Source organism: Aquarana catesbeiana, linkage group LG04 (genome assembly GCF_042186555.1).
Source record: "Aquarana catesbeiana isolate 2022-GZ linkage group LG04, ASM4218655v1, whole genome shotgun sequence".
NCBI lineage: Eukaryota > Metazoa > Chordata > Amphibia > Anura > Ranidae > Aquarana > Aquarana catesbeiana.
In genome coordinates this window covers 293,171,974-293,198,683 of record NC_133327.1, presented here as the reverse complement: position 1 = coordinate 293,198,683, position 26,710 = coordinate 293,171,974, and the positions used below count along the sequence as shown (strand labels likewise).

The 26,710-nt window shown below is 44.6% G+C and overlaps 1 protein-coding gene across 1 annotated transcript in view; it reads left to right on the top strand.

Annotated features, from left to right (window-relative positions):
• LOC141140001 (uncharacterized) overlaps nt 1-26,710 on the top strand; it is a 407,741-nt gene that overhangs the window by 87,711 nt on the left and 293,320 nt on the right. The window lies entirely within an intron of this gene.

Here is a 26,710-nt window from a genome sequence, read left to right as displayed (position 1 = left end):
GGTGTTAATAGCCCACTCCACGTTAATGCCGAACAGGGAGTGGGATCTTAGTTCATATATCCAAAATGTTTCCAGGCGTGAGACTCCCCTTCTATTTTTTTTACAAAGTTAATAGCCAATCAAATTATGAAAAAATTAGGTTCTGACAGGAGAATTAATTATGTTAGGGGCGATTTTACTTTTCAATGAAGGAGCGCCCCTATAGATAATCTTGCCCTATCGGGTAATAATGGACCCAAAATTCGATTGTTTTTCAAGATATCCCAATGTTTGTTAAAAATATGTTTGATTTGTTTGTGTTGAATTGAAAACGAAGGGAACAAGAACCATTTGAACGTGTCTTCTTTATTTTGACAGGGCTTATCGACCAAAAAGGACCCTATCCACTTCCAGAGTATTTTGGAATTCTGAATCTACCTCTCTATGGTCATATCCCTTGTTTAGAAATCTCTGTCTCATAACATGAGATTCTTGTTCAAAGTCAGGGATATCCGTACAGTTCCGCCGCAGATGTAAAAATTGGCTGTGGGGAACTGACCGTAGCCATGCTTTGTGATGGCAGCTATCCACCGGAATAAAACCATTATGGTCTGTAGGTTTGAAGTATTTTTAAACTTCAACTGCCGGTTAATAATTTCAATATCCATATTGAGGAAGTGTATTTTTTCATGTGATAATGAAATCCCTCTGTCATTCATATTCAAGTGAACAAAATAGTGATTTAGAGATTCTAAACTACCGTCCCAGAGGAGGAGGATATCATCTATGTATCTGGCCCAGAGCATCAGATTAGGTCTGGTCTGGGCATAGATGACATCCTCCTCCCATTTGCCCATAAAAAGGTTGGCCAAGCTATGGGCAAATTTGGCTCCCATTGCCACTTAATTTTGTTGTAAATAAAAAAGGCCATCAAACCAAAAATAGTTGTGTTTGGTGGAAAATTCCAGTAAATCCATAATGAAGTTACGCTGAGGTAGTGAATTATCCAGAGATAGGAAATATTGCACAGCCTCAATACCTAGATGGTGAGGAATGTAAGTGTATAGAGAAGCAATGTCAGCTGTATCTAACATGTAGTCTCCTTGGATGTTAATACTCTCCAATAGCTTAATTGTAACTTTTGTATTTTTAAGAAAAGAGGGGGTTTGTCTGACTAGGGGCTGTAAATAGAAATCTATGTAGCGTCCAATGTGGGAAGTGATGGAATCTATGCCGCTTACGATTGGGCGCCAAGGGGGGTGCAACGGGTCCTTTTGTACCTTTGGTAAGTAGTACATTACAGGGATTCTGGGAGCTAATGACACTAAGTAAGCCTTTTCTTTTTTATCCAAAATATGTCCTTTCTAACCTTAATCGATAAGTTTCAAAAGATCCCTCTTAAATGAAAAAGTGGGGTTCTTTGGTAGTTCTCTGTATGTTTCGTGGTTACTTAAAAACCTAAACATTTCAATTTAATAGTCGGTTTAATTTAAAACCACTATTCCGCTCCCCTTATCAGCAGGGCAGATAACAAGGTCCTTCCTTTCACATAGAGACTCTAAACCTGCATTAACCTTAGAGTGACCATAGGCTTTTTTAAGCAATTTTTCTAGATCCTTAAGGACCAGATCTTTAAAAACATTGATAGCAGGGGCTGTTGGGCCTGGCGGATTAAAGAGGGGGATTAGATAGACCAGAGTAACCAGTTCTGGACGAGACCATTCTTAGATGGTTCCTAGAAGGATTAGAGATGAAATAATGTTGGATAGTAATCTTTCTAATATATTTATGTATATCAATAAAGGTATTCGATTTGTCCAATTTCTTAGCATGGCCAAACTTAAGACCCTTGTCCAGAATTACTTTTTCTTCCTCATTCAATTGTTTGGTACTGAGGTTAAAAACACCCTAGTTGAGTTCTAGCACTCACCCCTGGCCACAGCTCATTCCTTACCCAGTCACTGGAGCTGCCCAGACTGCCAAACCGCTGCCTGCAGATCACAAAGCAGCACTGCTATGCTTCTACAGCCGCCTGAAGGAAAGCAAGACCATGGCTCCAGCTCTGGGAGTGGCAGCCATCTTGCTACACCCCAGCAATTACTCTTGGTTTCCTTGACTCCCCTGTGCCTGGCCAACCACATTTCTGGGCACTGGAGCTCCCTAACCTGTCAGATTGCAGCAAGTGTACCTCTCAACCTGCGGCACAGGTCGTTCTAGATGCTTTACTATTTCATTTATGGGGGGACATGTGCTGATGAGCCCTGTGCTCTTCCAACAACTGCAGGCTGTGTTCCCAGCTAGTCACACCCAACTTACTACCGTACTCCGTACAACCTTGCAGGACTCCTGTAAGGGGAAAGACAAGCTGGCGGCCAGCCCAACTCCAAGATGGAAACTTCTCTCCATTTTGAAAAGAATGCCCTCAAACAGCAGGTCTTGGCATTGGAGACTGCTGTGTCTGCCCTGGCAACCACCCAAGAAGAGCCGCAGAGACAACATTAGGCTGCAAGGTGTCCCGGAGGCAACCTCAGGTACAGATCTCAAACCCACTGTCATTTCTATCCTCAATCAGGCCCTGGGCAGGGAAGTTGCATCCCATCTTGAACTGGAAAGAGCGCATAGAGTGGGGGGCATGGGGGTTGATCGAAGAGACAGTCCTCAAGATGTCCTTTGCCGGGTTCACTATTATACCCTGAAGGAAGAGATCTTACACAAGGCCTGGTGCTTGGGCCCACTAGACTTTGACGGATCCTCAATACATCTATATCCAGATCTTTCCTGAAACACATTGTACATACGGTGAGTGGTCCACCCACTGCTGGATTTCATTCGCCATGTCAATGATACCTACACTTGGGGCCCCCCTTCAGTATCAAAGTAACCCAGGATGATAACAACAAATTTGTCCTGTCAGATCCGGACCAACTTCCTGCCTTCTTCCACTTCCTGGACCAAGACCCTAGCAACATCCCAAGCTGATTGGACTCTCCAGGCAACTGCCAGAGGCTGCTGGGCCTGGGCCCTCCCCCACAACACCGTAGACACCCAAGATCTAGATCGGTATCTTCCGGTCCTAGAGTATGGCGACCCATGTCACCGGAAGACTGACCTGGATTTATTCAAGTGAGATCTGAAATCGTTCTTCTCTCCCTGTCTTCTGCTATACAAGGAGATTATAGTTCTTGCCCTGGACTTCGGCCAGGTTTGCGTTAGCTATATTTCCCTCCTATTGGCTCATGCTCACTATTACATTTAATCAATGTTTTGCTTGGCTCAGGGATTCTTTCATTGCCCTTTGCTGGTATGGTTGTGCCTGGAAGGGAAGTTAGCAAAGTTGCTGCTGTTTATTAATTTATAGGGGACCCATTTGGCACCTGGCTTTCACCCTCCCTGCAATTGATATAATGACAACGACATGAATGCTCTGTGTGTTTCGTTAAACTTAGAGCCTTCCCCTACCATTTGGGTCTTTAAGACCTATGATTCTTTTGAGAGGGGCACAGTCTGGGCCCAAATGGAGCTACCTATTTTCATGGGGTTGTTCCTATTGTCTATGGGCCAGTGGACCTGCGGACAGACTTGGTGTCTCCCGACTCCGGTCCTTTGGCTTGTCCGGGGGCTTACAAGTCTCTCCTCAGTGCTGGGCTAAACTATCCCTGTAGTATGAGACTAGTAGACTTAATCAAAAGTAAACTATGTGCGTTTATACTGATGTATGAGCTATACTATAATAAAGATAGCAGATAACACTGTTATAGTAACTGATATATTCAACCTACACATGACCACATAGGAATACTCGTGCCTTTATTTTGACCCCCAGCATGCTCATGTCCTGCTCTTCACTGATTTTTTTTTCAGTTACTTTCACAATGTTTATTGTAACCCAGTGTTACAAGTGGTGATAGATGACTACAAATGGGCACTCACAGCGTTTCTTCATAATGTGACTAAGGTATACGCTGTGCTCTTTAGTTACTAAGGTTTCAAGCAATAGATGTCACGTTCAATGGGTGTGCTACATATACGTTATATATGCCTGCTATTGTTGAGATCACAACTCAGCTATTCTAACCTCTACCCCTCTCCCTAAATAGGATTGGCACGGTTTGTACCTACCACGTGATATTTTACGGAGTGTCTCGCTATTACAGATTCTTTAGTAATTTTTGAGACAACTTTCCCTGGTGTGCTCTCTGACCAGCCTCTTTCCCACTTCTCTCCTTTCTTATATCCCCTCCCTCCCCAACTTTCCCTTGACCCCCCTCCCTCCTTCTACTCCACTCCCCTTCCTTCCTTATTTTTCATACTCTCTTTTCTTCTTGTCATGCCACCATGGCCCACACAGTAATCTCTCACCCCTGGCTACAATTTTGCTCATACAATGTAAATGGCTTCAATGTTGCCTCTAAAAGAGGACAAATACTCTATCAAATACACCACATGCCAAATTAATGTGCTCCATCTACAAGAGACCCATTTTCACTCTGCTTCCACCCCTTCCTGTTCAAACAGATATTTCAGCAGATGGTTCCATAGTACTAACCCAACCCAGAAAGCGAAGGGAGTATCTATTGCTTTCCATAAAACACTCCCCATAGAATTGCTTGATCATCTCTCTGACCCTCAAGGAAGGTATGCTTTTGTGAAATTCTTGCTATGGGGTACTACATTTACGTTAGCTAACATTTACCTACCAAATGCCAATCAAGTGCCATCCACTTTGCAGTATTTGAGGATTCTGTCCGTCACTGTCACTTTTGGACTAATCCACCTCACGGTCGTGTATCTCATTCCCCAAATTAAGGGCTTTGAAATGTGCATTCTACTATCTGCATCTTGTGGATGTTTGGAGGGTTCATAACTGTCACGTACCTGGTAGGAGTCTGAAATGACAAGGTCAGCCTCTCTTGTATCTCCAACCCAAGCCCCACTGGAGGTGGAACAGATAGTGGCAAGGATCAGGAGGAACACGACTGCCTGTGAATGCTGCGTGCAGAACTTGCAGGAGGTGTTGCAGACTTGGAAGTGCAGGCAGGGTTTCTGGTGAAGAACTGGAACCAGGAAAGCTGAGAAGATGGACGGCCAGCACAGGTACTCGGAAACAGCGTGGAGCCAAGCAGGAGACAGGAGCGAGGTCATCAGGAAAGCCGGGTTCAGCAATGGGCAGGTAGCGAGGTACCAAGGCATAAACAGGAGCAGGGTCAAACTGGAAGCCAGGATCGGGAACCGGTAATCAGAGTAATCAGAGTCCAGAAGCAGTGTCAGGAAAGCCAGGGTACAGCAACAGGAAATCAAGTCAGACAAACAGGGTTCAGAATCTCAGGACACAGCTGAAGGTCAATCAGCACTTTTCAGAAGTCAGAGCAACTCTTAAATAGGCTGTCTGGCGCCAATTGTGGCCAGAGGTGCGCTCCTGCACGTGCACGCAGTGCGTCGCGCACGGGCATGTGCATTGGTGCGCGAGGAAATCTGCCGATGCCCTTGAATACGCGCATGCACACGTGTGCGCGCCGGGCGCGTTCTGACAGTTCTCTTACATTGCCCCCCCTTAAGGGCAGCCTCCGGATGCCCTTCAAGTTTCTTTTCTCTGGGTGGCGTTGAAAAAATGCACTAGTTTGGGAGCATACACATCTGAAGCTGGTTCCCAGGAATTCTCTTCCGACCCATAGCCTTTCCATTTAATGAGGAACTGTGTTTGGTTATGCCTTTTTCTACAGTCCAACACGGCTTCCACCTCAAATTCCTAATTCCCCTTGATGAGCAGCGGAGGAGGAATTTCAGAAACCTGATCTGGAAATGGATTTGGTACAGCTGGTTTCAACAAAGAGACATGGAATACAGGGTGGATCTTTAGATGCTTGGGTAACACCAACTTGAATGCTACTGCATTCATTTTCCTTTCGACTGGGAAGGGTCCCAAAAATTTGGGGCCAAGTTTTCTTGAAGGACAGCTCAGTTTCAAGTTTGTTGTGGAAAGCCAGACCTTGTCTCCAGGTTTAAGGTCAGATTACCTCTCTTCTTCTTGTCGAAGAACTTTTTATTGCTTGCCTGAGTCTTGGAGATTGTATCTTGCAGTAGTTGGTTATTAGTACTGGGGAAGTTTAATCTGTCTTGTACAGCAGGTACAAATGATTCAATGGCCAGCTCAGGTAAGAAAGAGGGGTGGTACCCATAATTGGCAAAAAAGGGTGATTGCTTGGTTGCAGAGTGGATGGAATTATTGTAGAAAATTCTGCCAGTGGGAGAAGTGATAGCCAGTCATCCTTTGCAAAAGAGGAAAAGCACTGTAAGTACTGCTCGAGGGTTTGATTGGTTCTTTCAGTCTGTTCATTAGTTTGTGGATGGTAGGCTGTGGAGAGGCGGAGTTCAATGTTCAGTGCTTGGCATAATGCCCTCCAAAATATAGACATAAACTGCACCCCAAGATCAGAGATGATGCTATCAGGGACACCATGTAACCTTGCAATCGCCTTGATAAAAGCTGAGGCGGTCTCTGTGGCCGAAGGAGTTCCTTGTAGGGGTACAAAATGGGCCATCTTGGTCAGGCGATCCACCACAACAAACACGGTGGTGAAGTCTTCGGATGGGGGGAGCTCCACGATGAAATCCATGGAGATCATGCTCCATGATTTCTCAGTTACAGGGAGTGGCTCAAGTAGACTCCAAGTTCTGGCTCTGTCCGTCTTATTCCGAAGGCATGTCACACAAGAGTTAACATATATTTTGCAGTCTTGCATCAAGTCTGGCCACCAGAATGTACAGGAGATCAGATCGGCCGTCTTACGACTCCCAAAGTGACCCGCTAAGGGGTGATCATGACATCGCCTCTGCACATCAACTCTGAATTGCTCAGGGATAAAGATTTGCTTCTTATTAAAGTACAGACCATCCCTCAATTGAAGAGCCAGATCTTTGGAAGGTGGTTGGTTTACCACATCTGCTTTTATCTGAGACATCAAATCCGCCTGAAGAAGCAAAAAATTTTTGGCTGGTAGAATAGTATCAGGTTCTGAGGATACCACTGGGTCACTGAACATGCGGGACAAGGCATCCGGTTTACCGTTCTTTGAGCCAGGACGATAAGTTATAGGAAACATAAAACGAGAAAAGAAAAGTGCCCACCTTGCCTGCCGGGATCTTAGTCGTCTAGCCGTCCTCAAGTATTCAAGATTTTTATGGTCCGTGAAGATGAGGATGGGGTGAGCTGCTCCTTCCAGGAGGTAGCGCCATTTTTCAAGCACAGCCTTGATAGCCAGCAATTCTCGGTCTCCAACATCATAGTTCCTTTTGGAAGGATTTAATTTCTTAGAGAAAAAGGTCACGCGATGGAGCAAAGATTTGGGACCTTGGCGTTGAGACAAAATAGCCCCCAGTGCACTCTCTGAGGCATCCACCTCCAAAACGTAGGCTAAGGATGGATCAGGATGTTTCAAGAGAGGAGCTGACGTGAATAAAGTTTTTAACTGTTCAAAAGCTGTTTAAGCTTCAGGGGTCCATTGGAAAGGAAAATGCTGCTTTGTTAACTGAGTGATGGGAGTGATGATGCCCGAAAAGAGCTTGATACATTTTCTGTAAAAGTTGGCGAATCCCACAAATCTCTGAACAGCTTTCCTGTCGGCAGGGGCAGGCCATTCCAGGATGAAAGTGACTTTCTGTGGGTCCATGGAGATACCGACAGCAGAGATGACAAGTCCCAGGAAATGTATGGTTGGTTTTTCAAAGTCACATTTCTCAGCCTTTGCGTAAAGGCGGTGTTCCCTCAGCCGACCCAGTACTTTCTTTACATGAGTCCTATGGGATTCTAGAGTTTCTGAGAATATAAGGATGTGATCCCAATACACGATGACGAATAAATAAAGGAAGTCCCGAAAAACGTCCTTCACCAGATGTTGGAATGTGGCATGGGCATTGCAGAGTCCGAATGGCATGACTTGATATTCAAAATGACTGAAGTGTGTTCGGAAGGCCGTCTTCCATTCATCTCCCTCCCTGATTCTGACAAGATTATAAGCACCTCTCAGATCCAATTTGGAGAACACTCGTGCCCCACGCAGCCTTTGAAAAAGTTCAGGGATCAGGGGCAGAGGGTACCGGTTTTTAACAGTGACCCTGTTAAGGTCACGATAGTCCACACAGGGCCCCAGGGTATGGTCTTTCTTTTCAACTAAGAAAATACCAGCCCCTGCTGAACTGTTTTTCAAGGCTTTCATCGATATAAATCCGCCGGGCTTCTAGTTCAGGCTCAGAGAGGGAATGCATTCTCCCAAATGGGATCTTAGCCCCTGGTAAAAGTTCAATAGGACAATCATATATTCTATGGGGAGGAAGAGTGTCCGCTCCTTTTTTGTTAAATACATCCAGATATTCGTGATAGGCAGCAGGGACCAAATTAGAGGTTTCATGGTCAGGGAGGATACCCAGGAGGGGTGTGGTATTGAAAGTCTTTTCAGGTAGGCAGTGAATCTGGCAGTAGTCAGAAGAGAAGGAGATTTCTCCGGTAAGCCAGTTAATGTGAGGATTATGTGCCCTCAACCATGGAATGCCAAGGATGACCGGGAACATGGGAGAAGCTATGATATCCAAACGGAGGAATTAGTGGTGGCCGGAAGAAGTCTGGCAGAAAATAGGTAAAGTCTCTTGGGTAACTGGGCCTGATTTAATGCCGGAACATGGAATTCCTGCTTCTTGGCACATACAGGCAGCTGATGGAGAGAAGCAAATGCAGAGTCCACAAAACAACTACAGGCCCCAGAGTCTATGATTGCAAGTACAGGAACAGTCTTTTCAGAAAACTGGAGCATAATGGAAAGAGAGACATGAGACCGGTCCTTCCCTGAAAGATGCATCATGTGAGGCTGACGGGAAAAAGACCTGCGGGTCTTTGCCGGGCAAGTCTGTATAAAGTGACCAGCCTCCCCGCAATAGAGACACAGATTGTCCTGTATTCGACGAAGGCGTTCATCAGGAGAAAGGGGTGGTCTTCGAAAACCTCTATGAGGAGTCTTATCAAGTCAGACAAACAGGGTTCAGAATCTCAGGACACAGCTGAAGATCAATCAGCACTTTTCAGAAGTCAGAGCAACCCTTAAATAGGCTGTCTGGCGCCAATTGTGGCCAGAGGTGCGCTCCTGCGTGTGCGCGCAGTGCAACGCGCACGGGCATGCACATTGGTGCGCGAGGAAATCTGCCAATGCCCGTGAATGCGTGCATGCATGCGCACGTGTGCGTGTCAAGCGCATTCTGACAGTTCTCTTACAATAACCCCAAGTCTCGTAACTATACCCACTTCTCTCATGTACATCAGACTTATAGTCGCATTGACTACTTATTGAGTGACCATAGATTGAAAGAAGAGAAAGGACCAAAGGCCCAAAAAGGATTCTCCAGAAAGGAACAAACTGGTAATAACAAAAAATAAATAGATATCTTCATTGTAAACAATTCCACCAAAATATTATTCAAAAAAAGGGAAAATACCTCCACCACATAAGTATAAAAAATGATTAACGTAAATATGATGAATGTTATCAAAGCAGAGATGGCCACAACAAACAAACATTAATTAATTCAACCGTCTTACAAATCGTACACCAGCTGGTAAGAATGTGAACCCCTGGGGGAAATTATTCCTCATTTATATAGAAGCAAAAAGCTAATTAGCAATCGCTAGGAAAGTCCATGGGCGTTACAACACACTTCAGCTGGAGACACTGGTACTGTGTATAGAGAACGATTTCAGACAGTTCCAGATGTATTAGGAACAATAGCCATAGAGGGGGTTTGTAAACGAATTCTAGAACAGGGAGAGAAATTTATGATTTTACTTCAAGCGACAGTGATGCTTTCACTATAGGTAAATCACAGTAAGCTGATAGATGGCTGGCAGAGATACAGTTCAGAGACCGAATATAATCTTCACTTCATATATTCTGATCAATACCATCGATATTAATTAAAGTTCTCCCAGTAGATAATTCCACTCCCGTCTCTTACATGTTATCTCATCAAGGCCAATTGAACAGCAGTAAAATAAAGGTAGAAAGGAGAGGTGAGATGTGGGGGAGTGAGTTCCTTTCACTTACCTGATGCAGTGATGATACACACGGATAAAAACTCTCTCCTAACACTCTCCTAAAGTCCAATAGATGGATAGGCTATGTATTTCAAGAAGATTCCCTACTGTTCGGTAGTAGTGGGGGATAGATAGGTTTGTCCACCACTGTGGAATGGAGATCAGCGTGTCAGCGTGTCTGCTTGTAATGCTGTCAGTCATGCTGCAGTCTTTGCTTTGATCCAAGAAGCACTTCTATATTCCAATGGTCCGGCAGACCTCCGTAGATGTCTGATAGGAGAAAAGTTTGTTGCTTTCAAACTGTGTACAGACTACAAATTACAGATAGTGTGGTGGCGTTGTGCTGAGTGACCACTGATGTCTGGATTGGCCTCCTGAGTGCGAAATAGACTCAATGATCTGGTCTGACCACTCTCCTATACACCTGGCATTCTCGCTCCCCTCCCCTCCGATTAGGGAGTGGACATGGTACTTGACTGATTCGTTGCTTACAAATTCGGAATGTGTGACAAAGGGACACAATCTCTAACTATTTTGTTGACCACGCTTCAGATACAACATCGTTGCCCATTCAATGGGAGGCATTAAAATCGATTTTATGTGGAAACTTGAATTAGGAATTCATGTTTTGACTCTATGTATCAGGGATGGGGTCCACAATCAGTTTAAGCAATTAGCTGCGTAGAGGGTCTCTTTAAACTTATGTGGAACCTTTATTCAATTGGGTACACTCCTGAAAAAGGAACGCTCTGCCGCTATATTGGCTGCAATTCAAACACTTAGAAACCTAGAAACTGAGCACAAACGTTCCCCAACAGTGACAACACTTGTGGATGTTTCCAAGGCCCGATCACAACTCAGAGAACCATATGAGACCTCCGCGTGCACCTATGCGGATACGTTTTCCTTTCTACTAGTATAAGTTTCAAGACAAATGTGGTAGGTCATTGGCTCGCTCCCTGCATCCAAAAGTATCTTCCACTTTTGTGCCCCATATTCGGGGGATCATGGAGAATTTATCCCCTCACCTTCTAAAATGGCTGAGGAGTTCAGGGACTTCTAGCAATCCCTGTACAATATATCTGCGACTCAGTTGTCAGGTTCCCCTTCTACCTTGGAGGAAGACAAATTATCCTATGTTTCTGAAATTGTGCTTCCTACTTTTGATGATGACACTATTACTGATCTGGAAACTCCTATCACGGAGGATGAAGTTTGCAAAAGACATTTTGGGTACACCAAGTGGAAAGAGCCCAGGTATCCTAAGTTTTATAAACTTTTCGCTCCCCTTCCCACGCTGTTCCTCACTAAAATGTTAAGCTCTTTGTCAGAGGGCTCATTGTTCCCTCCACAAACACTCGAAGCTCATTTATCCCTCATCCCAAAGCCGGACAAAGACCCGACTTTAATTATAGACGGATATCAAACTTTGATTGGTGTCGACTTAAAAGTCTTCGCTAAAATACTGGCCGAAGGGTTGCAGCCATTCTTACCTGGGTTAAATGACTTAGATCAGGTTGGATTTGTGAGTGGCCGTGAAGCTAGGGACAACAACCTGAAGACCCTTTTCTAATTATGCCCAGACCTATGACATTCCATTATGCCTCTTAACAGTCGATGCAGAGAAGGTATTCAACCGAGTGGATTGGTAGTTCCTTTGGTTATCCCTGCAACAAATAGGTTTAGGAACTAACATGATAGCAAGGATAATGTCCCTTTACTCCTCTCCATCTGCTAGGATCAGATTAAATGGTTCTTTGTCTCCAGCCTTTTCTATCTCTAATGGGACGCGACAAGGGTGCCTTTTGTCCTCCCTCCTCTATGTCCTTACTATGGAACATTTAGCTATCACTTTACGTAACAATTCTTATATCCAAGGTATAACAGTCAGGCCCACTCATACTAAACTCGCCCTCTTCGCAGACGACCTGCTCCTATTCATGACGCACCTGTACACATCCTTGCCCTCAGTGTTACAGGAGTTCCAGAAATTTGGGGCAGTCAGTAATTTCAAAGTAAATTACAGTAAATCGAAAATCCTTAACATTTCCCTGCCTAAGTCGGACCTACAAAGACTTTCGACTACTTTTCCTTCAAAACCGGTTCCATCAGGTATCTCGGCATTCAAGTGCCAGCGAACGCATCCCAGCTATTTTTCCAGAACTTTACTCCCTTACTCCTTAGAACCTAAGCAACTTTATCTACTTATGCGTCCAAATGGCTCTCATGGCTGGGTAAAGTGAATGCCCTGAAAATGGATGTTTTCCCTCAGTTCCTGTACTTATTCCAAACCATTTCTATACACATACCTACAGTAATTCGTACTTCCAGGAACTACGCCAGATGTTTTCCAAATTCATCTAGAATGCTGCCCGTCCCAGAATACGATATGAAACATTATCTCTTCCAAAAGTTTGAGGGGGGCTGGAGTCCCGGACCCCTCATTATACCAGAAGGCAGCAGTGCTCACTCGCATATTAGATGGTTTCACCACTCTTCAACCAAGCTTTGGGTTCACTTGGAAATCCATATGAATCCAATTGAACTCTCCTCTCTCCCATGGACCTTGCCCACGCTTCAAGGGGGCTCAGAACTCCTCAATGACCTTACCCGTCAAACGATTAAGATCTGGGACGGCATGCTGTCCAGAGGGGGGTTTATCGAATCACCTGGGGCCTATGACTCCCTTCTTTGGGACCCCAGCCTTTCCACTTTCTATGTACGTAACAGGATTCGGACCATGGCGAAAAGAATATCATAGGAAGCTTGCCCAAGTCCTTAGAGCAGACTCCACTTTAAGGACGGATACCCCTTCCGGTTCGCTTTCCTGACACCTCATGCAGTGGCTTCAGAGACAACAAACTACTTCTTACATTCGGACTTTCCCGTCCATACCAGACATCTTAGCTGAGCCGACAGGATTTGAGGAACTGCTCATGCAGGCAGAACCTCCAACGCATGTGGTCTCCCAACATATCAACTAAAGTAAGTGTTCTAACTTTTAATAAATCCATAAACTATAGGTTTTTACACTATGTGGAGGTATTCTATTTCTCCTTCTTTTTTTTCTGGATGAAAATTCACTTGAGAATCATTGAGAAGAAGGATTTTGGTTTATGTGTGGAGCTGGAGGTCCCTTAAAGTTTTCCCAAAGAGTTGTGGAGCTTGTGGTGGAGCTGTGGGTTCCTTAGAGTTGCCACCAGGAGTCTCCTGTAGAGAGTGTAGATTGGTGTACAGTCACCCCTGCCTGTTTGACCCATTAGGCGTATGCTGATTGGGTCCATAAGCTCCTCTGGGCCTCCTCGATTCTTATAGGTGGTGGATACCCCTCATGGTAGTGACCCTTTTGGTGACCTTTGGGATAGTCAACCATTTCCATTGAACCATTATCCTTGGGACTCTTCTTGTCACACTATCTCGGACTTTCTTTACAGCCTTCCTCATTTTTGTACATTGTTAAGCAATTTTGGCACATTGTGAACATTTGAAATGTTCACCATTTGTTCTGGTTTCATTCATTTCACTAGTCGCTGTGTTTTGTGTCACATTATGGTTTATGTGCTTTTTGCTATTTAATCCACATATATGTGTGAGTAATTTATGACATTTACAATGGGACTTTTGTGGGTACCGACTACAGAGGTTGAGGTCCCCATATACCCTGTTAATTCATGTACATTCAGGGACATTATGAGTATACAATGTTTATTGCACTTTAGTAGTACTGGGCACTTTCCATGCCTTAGTATGGTTCATATTTTTTGACATTTGATTTAACATTGGCCACACCCATAATAGGAACTATGAGGGTGCCTCTTTGATAGGGCCCCCATATATCTTAATTTCACTTTATTAGCGCTGCACATTTTTTTATTTGTTTCATACACAAATCCATTTGTCCTTTTGTGGTGCCAGCTGCTTTTTTTATAGATTGGGACTTAAGCATGGTACTCTTTTACAATTTACAAATGTTATTCAACAGCTGGGGAAAAGTAATTAGACAAGGTTTGCAGTAGTAAGGGATAGAAGTGAACTTATATGCAGAAATATCCCTGAAGGGTGTTATTTTACATTAACTGCTGTGTGCCTTTGTGATACCAGAAGGAGCCAGAAGGAACACTTATCAGACACGGTGACAGTAATTACTCAACATGAATAACAATTCATAAAACAGTGTAATTTCCTAAAACAGTAACTTAAAGGTTAGGGAAGTGGCTTAGATTGGAAAATTTTCCACACAGGGGATGCAAAGCAACTTTTGTACTGTCCCTTTGGGACATAAAACTAGTAAAAATGAGCATAGGTATGGTAGCAAGTCCCCCAGCAGGTTGGAGTAGATTGCCTGGCCTGTGATAGCTAGGTGACAACTGCCAGGTAAAATGGTGGGCAATGAGTCTCTGCTGTATGCGAGAAATGTCCAAATGTTCAAACACATATTCAGGTTGCTACAGTATTTCTGTGGGAAAATACGAACCAGGTTAGTGGAAGAAACTATAGCAAAGCCATTATGCCAGGAAGTCATAGTGACCCGTCTAGCCTACAGTAGCTACAAACAGTAGTTAGGGTGGAACTTGGATGGAAAATCTCCCCAGTAGATCATGGGTTTCCATGTCTGGTCATTAAGGGCAGGGTTGCATAGTCCCATGGTCCAAATAGAAGGGCCAGAGTCTGCTGAATTTATCCAACAAGAAAGGAATGAAAAGGGTCTGTCCATGTTTATTTCTTAGGACCAAATTGGTTTTCTGAGTCTGTCATGCCTGCGATGCAAAAGCAAAGTGGAACAGATTGTGACAACTTTTCCTCCTAAGTCTCTAGATTTACTGGTTCCATCAGCAGTCCACTACTGTTAGGACACCTGGAACATGACCTTTGGGTCTTTGAGGCCTGAGAGGTTGTTGTGAAAGGTCTGTGATAGTAAAGAGGGTTTAAGCCAGTTTAGGACCACAATTGCCTCCACATCTAGAAATGTGAATAGGGAGGGTAGCTGGAATGGTGTATGAAAAGAAAACAATCTGCCTACCTTTTTCAATTGTAGGTTAAATAGGTATCCATATTTATAGGTCACTCTTTTGACCATAGCTATTTCAGTTCTGAGAGCACTGAGTTTCTGTATTGTGGAGTGAGCCAGGTCAGGGAGCACATGAATAGATGCTTCATAAAAGTCAACTCTGGCACATAATGGTTTCTTTGACAGAGTTAAAAGCTATCCAACACAGCATGTCTCTTGGGTGGTCTGATGAGGGTGAATGTAAGCCCACTATGCGGTGAACCTTATCTATCTCCAGTGGTCTGGTTGGTGTCTAGTCTAGCAGGAGAGTCATCAGGGTGATTCCAAAAGGCACAAACAGCTCTGACCTGTGTCTTTCAGGTCAGAGCTGTTTTCGCCTTTTGGGATCACCCTGATACTTACATTATTGTGGTGATTCTGCTTTTCACAATCCTGAATTTGCACCTATTTTTATTGAAACCTCTGGGTATAAGAATCGTGTGCAGACTCTGAGGCCGATAGGACTCCTGAGTGGGACTAGTAAATAGGGATGAGCCGAACACCCCCCCCCCCCCGGTTCGGTTCGCACCAGAACCTGCGAACGGACCGAAAATTTGCACGAACGTTAGAACCCCATTGACGTCTATGGGACTCGAACGTTCAAAATCAAAAGTGCTCATTTTAAAGGCTAATTTGCATGGTATTGTCCTAAAAAGGGTTTGGGGACCCGGGTCCTGCCCCAGGGGACATGTATCAATGCAAAAAAAACTTTTAATGATGCTTAAAGTAAAAAAAAAAAAAGTGAAATATTCCTTTAAATGTCGTACCTGGGGGGTGTCTATAGTATCAAAAATAAAAAGAAAAACTGCGCTGCAGAGCAAAAAAGGTCAAAAGTAAAAGCTGCACACAAAATACACCAATATCTGTGTATACCATGAAAAATAAAAAATAAATAAAGTGCGCTAATTATATGAAAATACACACATAGATGTGAATACATGTGGGTGGTAGTAAAAACCCCAATCTACTGAAAGCAAGTAAATGACTCCATGAGTGGTAGAAACATATAAGTGCAAAACATAAAAACTCAAAGAAGAAACAAAAAATGTGTACATGTGAAGTACAATGATATTAATAGCGTGAAAATCTGAAAATCAAACAAACTCAGTCCATGGGTTCAAACATAAAAAGTTCATCAGTGAAAAAAAGCTACCATCCACTATACAGCTCAGCAGCAACTAATCCCCCTATGAGTGGATTGACAAAGAAGAGAGATGTGCAGGATGGTGCAAATCCACTGACGGTGACTCCAATAAGTGAGAAAGTGATAAAGGTGGACTCTTACCCTCCGTGTTGGACCCCCTCCTTGGCAGGGTCTATCAGGCATGCAGATTTTTGCCCTCTGCAGGGACCGTGTAATGAGAAGATCTCCCCAGCAGCTGTCAGGAATGTTGTCTCCGATCCGGGCTGGTGCAAGTGAAACGCCTGGAGAGGGGGGAAGGAAAGCTCTCTTGCTCCCAGTGTGGCAAAGGAAAAAGCAAAAGAGCGGAGCTCCAATAGTGTAAAACGTTTCGGAATTTATTCAATAAAAGTACAGACCGCAACGGAGAGTGCACGCTCCGTGAGGTAAAAATACAATTAAAAACAAGCCGGCATATAAGAATCATAATAACCCGTGCATAACATGGGGCAATCGTGACGGCTTACAACGTAGCCACGCCCTACATGTTTCGTCATTAGTAGACGTCTTCAAAGGGGCACGGGCTACGTGTTAAGCCATCCCCTATATAGTATAACAGTGCACACCAAGCCTCGTTTTCACCTCCGCTCTCAGGGAAGGGAAAACCCAAGCCTCTACCTGGTGCTCCTCAGTGAATGGATGTTGCCAAGGTGACACATAGGACTGAAACTAAACAAAACTTCAGCCACTCCCAGCAGAGCCAATCTCTTGCGCCATCTGGAGGAAGAAGCCCAGTATTACTAGACAATTAATATGTCTTACAGATGCTAATTTGGAACGTAAAACTGACAGAGCAGAAAGGAGAAAATCACTGAATCTCACCAAGAGGCACGATGTGGTGGTTAATAATAATAAAAGTGTAGAAAAAAAATTGTAAATATATATGGAAATGTACGGAAAAGAAACAACGTTCATCTCCGTAAATAAAACCACATTCAAAAAACACATGTATGAAAAAAAAAATATATGTATTAGAGTCACACCGTAATAAATGGAGGCCCATCCATGAACGTGAAGAGCACTCGGTATCACAATGATGCGACTAAATCATTATAATGTATAATATTTAAACATATCACTATGCTCCCATCCTCTCAAAATTCCTGGAAGCCCTAATCGCTAGATCCTCCCAATGTCCCGGAGAGTCAACCAACCAGCAGCATGTGAGGAAGGAATAGATAAGACACCTTTATCCAACCGTTGCTAGGAGCAAAAGTGAATAAATGGAAAGGTGAAAAAAAAAATAAAAAATAAAATTGCGAATGGATGAAAAGATAAAAAAAGTGAATGGATGAAAAAAAAAAAATTGTGAATGGATGAAGAGATAAAAAAAGTGAATGGATGAAACAAAAAAAAAAATTGTGAATGGATGAAGAGATAAAAAAAGTGAATGGATGAAAAAAAAATGTATACAAAAGAAGGGAAGAAAGGAAAGGAAGCACAGGGCCCAAAGCATCACCTATGAGTTATCAATGAACGCATTCAACTCAATATCAACATTTAGGCCTAAGGGTCTGAGGGAGCGGATCTTATAAATCCACTCCATCTCGAGTTTAGAGATGGCCCGTCTTTTAGATCCCCCTCTCCATGGAAGTTTGAGTTTATCAATGCCCATGAACAAAGTACCGCTAGGGTCTTTTTTGTGTTTGTCTAAATAATGTTTGGAGACTGGGTGGCCCAAAAAGCCCCTTCTAATATTTCCAATATGTTCCCCCAGTCTAACCTTTAATGATCGGACCGTGCGGCCCACATAGTGGAGCCCACAAGGGCAAGTGAGTAGGTAAACCACATGGGTGGTTGAACATGTGATAAAAGATTTAATATGGAAATTAAGCGGGGAATTATTGGTAATGAATTGACACACCTTTCTCTCCGTTAAAGCATTAATAGCACAAACCTCGCAATTTTTACATTTGAAATAGCCTGTCATATGTTGAAAGAACATAGGTTTATGAACCGGAGGGTCACATGCAGCAGATACCACCCGTGAACTGATTGAGGGGGCACCCCTAAAGACCAGCTGGGGTCTGTCAGGAAGGGATGGTCCAAGCACGGGATCATTCTTAATAATGTGCCAGTGTTTGTTCAACATCCTCCTGCCAGAAAAGTGCTGGCAGGAGTATCTTGTGATCAAGGGACAGACCAGCTGACAGTCCCTCTGTGCCCTGGTTTTATCAGCCAGAAGAGCGTCCCTGTCCAGTGATACAACCTGATTGAGTTTTTCAGTCAGAAACTGCGCTTCATACCCCTTCTCTATAAATCTGTCCATCAAAACCTTTTTTTCATCCATACACCTTTTTTTATCTCTTCATCCATTTACAATTTTTTTTTTTCATCCATTCACTTTTTTTATCTTTTCATCCATTCACAATTTTATTTTTTATTTTTTTTTTTCACCTTTCTATTTATTCACTTTTGCTCCTAGCAACGGTTGGATAAAGGTGTCTTATCTATTCCTTCCTCACATGCTGCTGGTTGGTTGACTCTCCGGGACATTGGGAGGATCTAGCGATTAGGGCTTCCAGGAATTTTGAGAGGATGGGAGCATAGTGATATGTTTAAATATTATACATTATAATGATTTAGTCGCATCATTGTGATACCGAGTGCTCTTCACGTTCATGGATGGGCCTCCATTTATTACGGTGTGACTCTAATACATATATATTTTTTTTTCATACATGTGTTTTTTGAATGTGGTTTTATTTATGGAGATGAACGTTGTTTCTTTTCCGTACATTTCCATATATATTTACAATTTTTTTTCTACACTTTTATTATTATTAACCACCACATCGTGCCTCTTGGTGAGATTCAGTGATTTTCTCCTTTCTGCTCTGTCAGTTTTACGTTCCAAATTAGCATCTGTAAGACATATTAATTGTCTAGTAATACTGGGCTTCTTCCTCCAGATGGCGCGAGAGATTGGCTCTGGTGGGAGTGGCTGAAGTTTTGTTTAGTTTCAGTCCTATGTGTCACCTTGGCAACATCCATTCACTGAGGAGCACCAGGTAGAGGCTTGGGTTTTCCCTTCCCTGAGAGCGGAGGTGAAAACGAGGTTTGGTGTGCACTGTTATACTATATAGGGGATGGCTTAACACGTAGCCTGTGCCCCTTTGAAGACGTCTACTAATGACGAAACATGTAGGGCGTGGCTACGTTGTAAGCCGTCACGATTGCCCCATGTTATGCACGGGTTATTACGATTCTTATATGCCGGCTTGTTTTTAATTGTATTTTTACCTCACGGAGCACTCTCCGTTGCGGTCTGTACTTTTATTGAATAAATTCCGAAACTTTTTACACTATTGGAGCTCCGCTCGTTTGCTTTTTCCTTTGCCACACTGGGAGCAAGAGAGCTTTCCTTCCCCCCTCTCCAGGCGTTTCACTTGCACCAGCCCGGATCGGAGACAACATTCCTGACAGCTGCTGGGGAGATCTTCTCATTACACGGTCCCTGCAGAGGGCAAAAATCTGCATGCCTGATAGACCCTGCCAAGGAGGGGGTCCAACACGGAGGGTAAGAGTCCACCTTTATCACTTTCTCACTTATTGGAGTCACCGTCAGTGGATTTGCACCATCCTGCACATCTCTCTCCTTTGTCAATCCACTCATAGGGGGATTAGTTGCTGCTGAGCTGTATAGTGGATGGTAGCTTTTTTTCACTGATGAACTTTTTATGTTTGAACCCATGGACTGAGTTTGTTTGATTTTCAGATTTTCACGCTATTAATATCATTGTACTTCACATGTACACATTTTTTGTTTCTTCTTTGAGTTTTTATGTTTTGCACTTATATGTTTCTACCACTCATGGAGTCATTTACTTGCTCTCAGTAGATTGGTGTCTATAGTATGCCTGTAATGTGGCGCGTGTTTCCCGTGCTTAGAACAGTCCCTGCACAAAATGTCATTTTTAAAAGAAAAAAAGTCATTTAAAACTGCTTGCGGCTTTAATGTAATGCCGGGTCCTGGAAATATGGATGAAAATCAGTGAGACAAACAGCATGGGTACCCCCCAGTCCGTTACCAGGCCCTTTGGGTCTTGTATGGATATTAAGGTGAACCCCGCACCTAAATTAAAAAAGGAAACAGCAGTATACAGGCTCTGTGCTCTGAACAGCAGTATACAAGCGGTGCAAACAAGACAGGGACTGTAGGTTTGTTGTTAAGTAGAATCTGTTTGTAATTTTGATCTGGTACATTTTTAACATGTTTAGCTCCAGCCAAAAAATCTATTTTAAGCTTTTTGGAAAACATAGGAAGGGTTATCACCCCTGTGACATTTGTTTTGCTGTCTGTGCTCCTCTTCAGAAGATTTCACCTCACTTTTTGTCCCAATGACAAATGTTTTTTGAAAATTTGGGGTTTTTTGTGAAACAAGGATTGGTGATAAAGCATCAGTGGAAAGGAGAAATGTTTTTTTCCCATATTAACTCTTACAGGAGAGAATTTCCCTTCCTAGGGGTAGATTTCATCTCACTTCCTGTTGTCTCCTTCCATTTGCAAGTAGGAGTCGTTTGTAAGTTGGATGTTTGAAAGTAGGGGCCTCCCCTATATACTCAGCAGAAATTTGGGCCTTAGGTGTTGTTGTGGCCACAACACTGTAAGCCCTCACAGGGCCCTGCTGTGAAATATTAGATCAAGAATTGTAATTACATGCCCCTGTTGAACAGGGGCAAAAAAATTGGGCCTTTGGTGGTGGTGGTGGTGCTGGTGCCACAACACTGTAAGTCCTCACAGATACTCTAGATGGAACGCAGGAATGAGCCCTGCTGCAAAGTATTGCATCAAAAATTGTAATTACACGCCCCTGTTAAACAGGGGCTGAAAAATTGGGCTTTAGGCACTGGTGCTGGTGCCACAACACTGCAACCCCTCACAGATACTCTAGTTGGAACGCAGGAACGAGCCCTGCTGCAAAGTAATGCATCAAAAATTGTAATTACACGCCCCTGTTAAACAGGGGCAGAAAAATTGGGCCTTTGGTGGTGGTGGTGCTGGTGCCACAACACTGTAAGTTCTCACTCGCTCTTGGTGGGCGCAGAAATGGGCCCTGCTGTGAAATGTTAGATCAAGAATTGTAATTACATGCCCCTGTTAAACAGGGGCTGAAAAATTGGGCCTTAGGCACTGGTGCTGGTGCCACAACACTGCAACCCCTCACAGATACTCTAGTTGTAACGCAGGAACGAGCCCTGCTGCAAAGTATTGCATCAAAAATTGTAATTGCACGTCCCTGTTAAACAGGGGCTGAAAAATTGGGCCTTAGGCACTGGTGGTGGCGCCCAGAACCAAAAATGTTCTTACAAGCTATCAGCGTGATCATTGAGGTGGAAGAGGATAATTACTCAGGATAGTCACTCAGCATCAGCATAGGCAGTCTTTGAAGGCATCTGAGATTTTAAAAAAAATTATTCGGTTACATCAGCATCAGGTGCTTGGTAGCTGGTGGTGATCCAAGACTGATTCATTTTTATGAAGGCCAGTCGATCGACCGAGTCGGTGGACAGATGCACCCTGTGATCGGTTACAAAGCCTCCAGCAGCACTGAATGTGCGTTCTGAAAGAACGCTGGATGCAGGACAGGCCAGTAGCTCAATTGCATACTGTGCAAGCTCTGGCCAGTGATCCATCCTCAAGACCCAGTAACCCAGAGGATTTTCGGTGGGAAAAGTCAGATCTTGCCCCTAGGTATTCCTGCACAATGTAAAACAGACGCTGGCGGTGGTTGCTGGAACCGATTATACTTTGGGGCTGCGGACTAAAAAATTTTCTGAACGCATCGGTCAGGCGGCCACCTTCTCCACTGCTCCTTCTTTGACTGACCGAAGCCTCAGCAACACGTTGTCCAGAAACAGGAGTTTGTAACCTCCCAGTCTCTGGGACCGCATTGCACAGACCTTTCTACAAGGCCTCCCGAAGATATTTCATCCTCTGCTCCCTCTGCGATGGCAAGATAAGGTCCGCAACCTTACCCTTGTAACGTGGATCAAGGAGGGTTGCCAGCCAGTATTGGTCCTTCTCCTTGATACCACGAATACGAAGATCCTTACGCAGGCTTTGCAGGATCAGGGAGGCCATGCAGCATAGGTTTGCTGAGGCATTCGGTCTGGAGTCCTCTGGGTCACTAAGGATGACATGGTCCGCAGCCACCTCCTCCCAGTCATGTACAAGTCCATGTGTTTCTTGGGACTGATCCCTTAAAGACTGCTGCTGATGCTGAGTGCCAGGCTCCACCCCGATACTGACACAATCCTCCTCCTCCTCCTCCTCGTCCTCTTCCTGTGTGATCGGCGGGCACTGAGGGCCTTGAGAGCTAAGGAAGTCCTCCTCTTCCTGCCTCTGTTCTGCCTCAAGTGCCCTGTCCATTATTCCACGCAGCGTGTGCTCCAACAGGTAGACAAGGGGGACAGTGTCACTGATGCATGCACTGTCACTGCTCACCATCCTCGTGGCCTCCTCAAATGGTGACAGGACAGTGCATGCATCCCTGATCATGACCCACTGGCGTGGGGAAAAAACCAAGCTCCCCTGACCCTGTCCTGGTGCCATAGTTGCACAGGTACTCATTGATGGCCCTCTGCTGCGTGTGCAGCCGCTGCAGCATGGCCAACGTTGAGTTCCACCTGGTGAGCATGTCACAGATTAAGCGGTTCTTTGGCAAGTTAAACTCCTTTTGGAGGTCTGCCAGCCGAGCACTGGCATTATATGACCGGCAGAAATGCACACAGGCTTTCCTGGCCTGCCTCAGGACATCCTGTAAGCCCGGGTATCTGCCCAAGAACCGCTGCACCACCAAGTTAAGGACGTGAGCCAAACAGGGCATATGGGTCATTTGTTCCTGTCGGAAGGCAGAGAGGAGGTTGGTGCCATTGTCGCAAACCACTATTCCTGCCTTAAGTTGGCATGGCGTCAACCACCTCTGAACCTGCCCCTGCAGAGCTGACAGAACCTCTGCCCCAGTGTGGCTCCTGTCCCCCAAGCACACCAGCTCAAGCACCGCATGGCATCTTTTGGCCTGCATACTTGTGTAGCCCCTTGAACGGCTATGGAGCACCGCTGGTTCCGAGGACAAAGCACAGGAAGGGGCCATGGAGGAAGAAGAAGAGGAGGGGGTGGAGGAGAGAGGTGTGTCACAATCAGTAGTGGCATTTTGGAGGCGTGGTGGCGGAACAACCTCCAACACTACTGTACCTTGTCCTGCATCCTTCCCAGCTGCCAGCAGAGTCACCCAATGCGCGGCGAAACTTAGGTAACGTCCCTATCCATGCCTGCTGGACCATGAGTCAGCGGTAATATGCACCTTACCGCTGACCGCCCTGTCCATTGAGGCATAGACATTGCCTTCTACATGCCGGTAGAGAGCCAGAATCGCCTTCCGTGAGAAAAAGTGGCGTTTGGGTACCTGCCACTGAGGAACCGCACATTCTACAAACTCACAGAAGGGGGCAGAGTCTACCAACTGAAAAGGCAGCAGTTGAAGTGCTAGCAATTTTGCCAAGCTAGCATTCAACCGCTGGGCATGTGGATGGCTGGGAGCGAACTTCTTTCGGCAGTGCAGCAGCTGGGGCAGGGAAATTTGCCTGGTACAATCTGACGTCGGTGTACCGAAAGCAGATTGCCCACAAGTACTTGGCTGTGACACACCTAATTCTACACCTTCATTCCTCTCAGTGCAGGTCTCAGAGAGGACTGAAGGTATAGTGGGGTTGGAGATCTCAGCTGATGAGGAGCAAGGAGAGGTCCTCTTTGTTCTTTGGTGTGGGTCTTTTAGATACGCTTGCGAATGAACTTCATGGCAGGTCAACATATGTCTGGTCAAGCATTTGGTGCCACGCAAGATACGCTTGAGACATATGTTGCAAATAGCAGCGATGCGATCTGATGCACTCGTCTCAAAAAAAGGCCCACACCAAAGAACTTTTGGAATAACGCGCAGAGACTGCAGCACCCTGCACATGCGGAGCTTTGGGGTGTGATGCAGTCAGTGTGCTGCCCTTAGGCTGGCCCCTGGAGGGCATCCTGCCTCGTTGGTGATGTGCCTCCTCCTCTCCTCTCCTATCAGGCACCCACATTGAGTCAGTGACGTCATCATCCCCTCCCTCCTCATCACTGGAGCAAACCTGGCAGTATGCTGCAGCAGGGGGAGCATGACTGCCAGATTGTTGTCCTTCTTGGGCACCCCCTCTGTCCCTGCTCATGTTACTGCCTTCATCTAGCTCAGTATCATCATCAGAGCCTTCTAAACGCTGGACATCCTCCTGGAGCATGTACCCAACACTGTGGTCAAACAGTTCGAGGGACTCCTCAGGAGGACATGGTGGGGCTAGGGAAGGAGTCACTGATGCCATTGAGCCGAGGGAAGAGGCCGCGTTGGCAGCTGCTTTGCCAGACAAAGTACCCTGAGCATGGGTGAGAGGAGGATGAGGATGGCTTGGTCATCCGCTCGACCAAGTCTTCCGCATGTTGCAGCTCAACATGGCCAGCTGCCGAAAAAAAGGCCAAGCGTGTCCCACAGCCACGTGCTGATGAGGATGCACCATCTCCACGACCAGCATTGTTGCCTCTAGACACATAGCCTGCTTGCCCACTTTTTTTTTTTGGCTTGTGACTGTCTGCCTCTCCTTGTTGGCCTTCCAGACATACTAATGGCCTGTAGCTGCACTAAGCTGGGATATATATATATATATATATATATATATATATATATATATATATATATATACTGATACTGCAGCTAGCAAAACAACTGCCTGCCTGTAGTATGAGAACACCACCAACCTTCTACAGGTAGCTTTAGCTGAACACTGTGCAGAGCTCGCAAAAAACTAACTTGTAGCTTATTTAGCTGCCTGCGGTAGTGATAGGATCAGGAAAACACCACCAACCTTCTACAGGTAGCTTTAGCTGAACACAGTGCAGAGCTCGCACTACACTAACTTGTAGTTTTAGCTGAACACTGTGAGGAGGACGCACTGCACTAACTTGTAGCTTTAGCTGAACACTGTTCAGAGGACGCAATACACTAACTTGTAGCTTCAGCTGAACACTCTGCAGAGCTCACACTACACTAACTTGTAGTTTTAGCTGAGCAATGTGAGGAGGACGCACTATACTAACTTGTAGCTTTAGCTGAACACTGTGCAGAGGTCGCACTACACTAACTTGTAGTTTTAGCTGAACACTGTGCAGAGGTCTCACTACACTAACTTGTAGTTTTAGCTGAACACTGTGAGGAGGACGCACTACACTAACTTGTAGCTTTAGCTTAACACTGTGAGGAGGATGCACTACCCTAACTTGTAGCTTTAGCTGAACACTGTGCAGAGGTCACACTAAACTAACTTGTAGCTTTAGCTGAACACTGTGAGGAGGACGCACTACACTAACTTGTAGTTTTAGCTGAACACTGTGCAGAGGTCACACTAAACTAACTTGTAGCTTTAACTCTTTAACTGAACACCGTGAGGAGGACGCACTACACTAACTGTAAATAGTCTAGCTGCCTGACTGTGGTACTAATAGGATCAAAAGAACACCAGCAATTTTCTTCAGGTAGCTGTAAATACTGAAACAAGACAAGCCTGCCTGTCAGTAGGAAGATAACAGGAATGGATCTAGCTAAACTGAATACAGTATATATATATATATATATATATATATATATATACAACACCTGGAATGCATATATTCTGCCACCTGATGTCTGCCACCTCTAAATTTTGCGAGGCTTTTAATTCCAATGGAGATGGCACAAAAAGTGAGGAGGGTGTATGTACTGTATAGGGCAATCAGGAGGAGTATCAAGTATCAGTGTGACTGCCAGTTCCTGGTCAGCTGTCTGTGCTGCAGTCCAGCGCTGTCTTAATACCAAGGCATTACTGCTAGTGGCTGAAATAGTTAGCTAGCAAAAATCACTGTGTCCTTCATTGTGTGCTTTACCTGCCAAATCCCCCTGCTGAGATAACAGAATGGCTCTGCGGAAGGGATTCCCTCATCAACACTGGCTGCTGTGTTGATTGGGGAATTGGGCGATTTTCTTTCCTGCAACCACAGAGATACCACAGAGAAATTTGCAACGTCTGTGGTCGGTCTAAAATGTGAGAGGCTTAACTGTCATTAGTTAAAGCAAACTTTTCCAGAAATAAACTTTCTTATAGCAGTCATGATAGGATGCATATGCAATAATTACTAAAATTTACTAAAATCACTAAAAGGAATTAGGGTTAAATGAATGCTGGAGATAGGATTTAAAAGCTAAGCTCACCTTATGAAGAACATTACCTATGCCCCGGTAGATAAAAACAAAAACTGTGCAGTTTTGAAAAATGCTGAATAAAGAAATTGCCATACCTGTAGGCTATTTGCACCTCCCCCCACAATACTTGGCCCAAAAATTACTTTTGTTACCATTCCGCTGTCCTG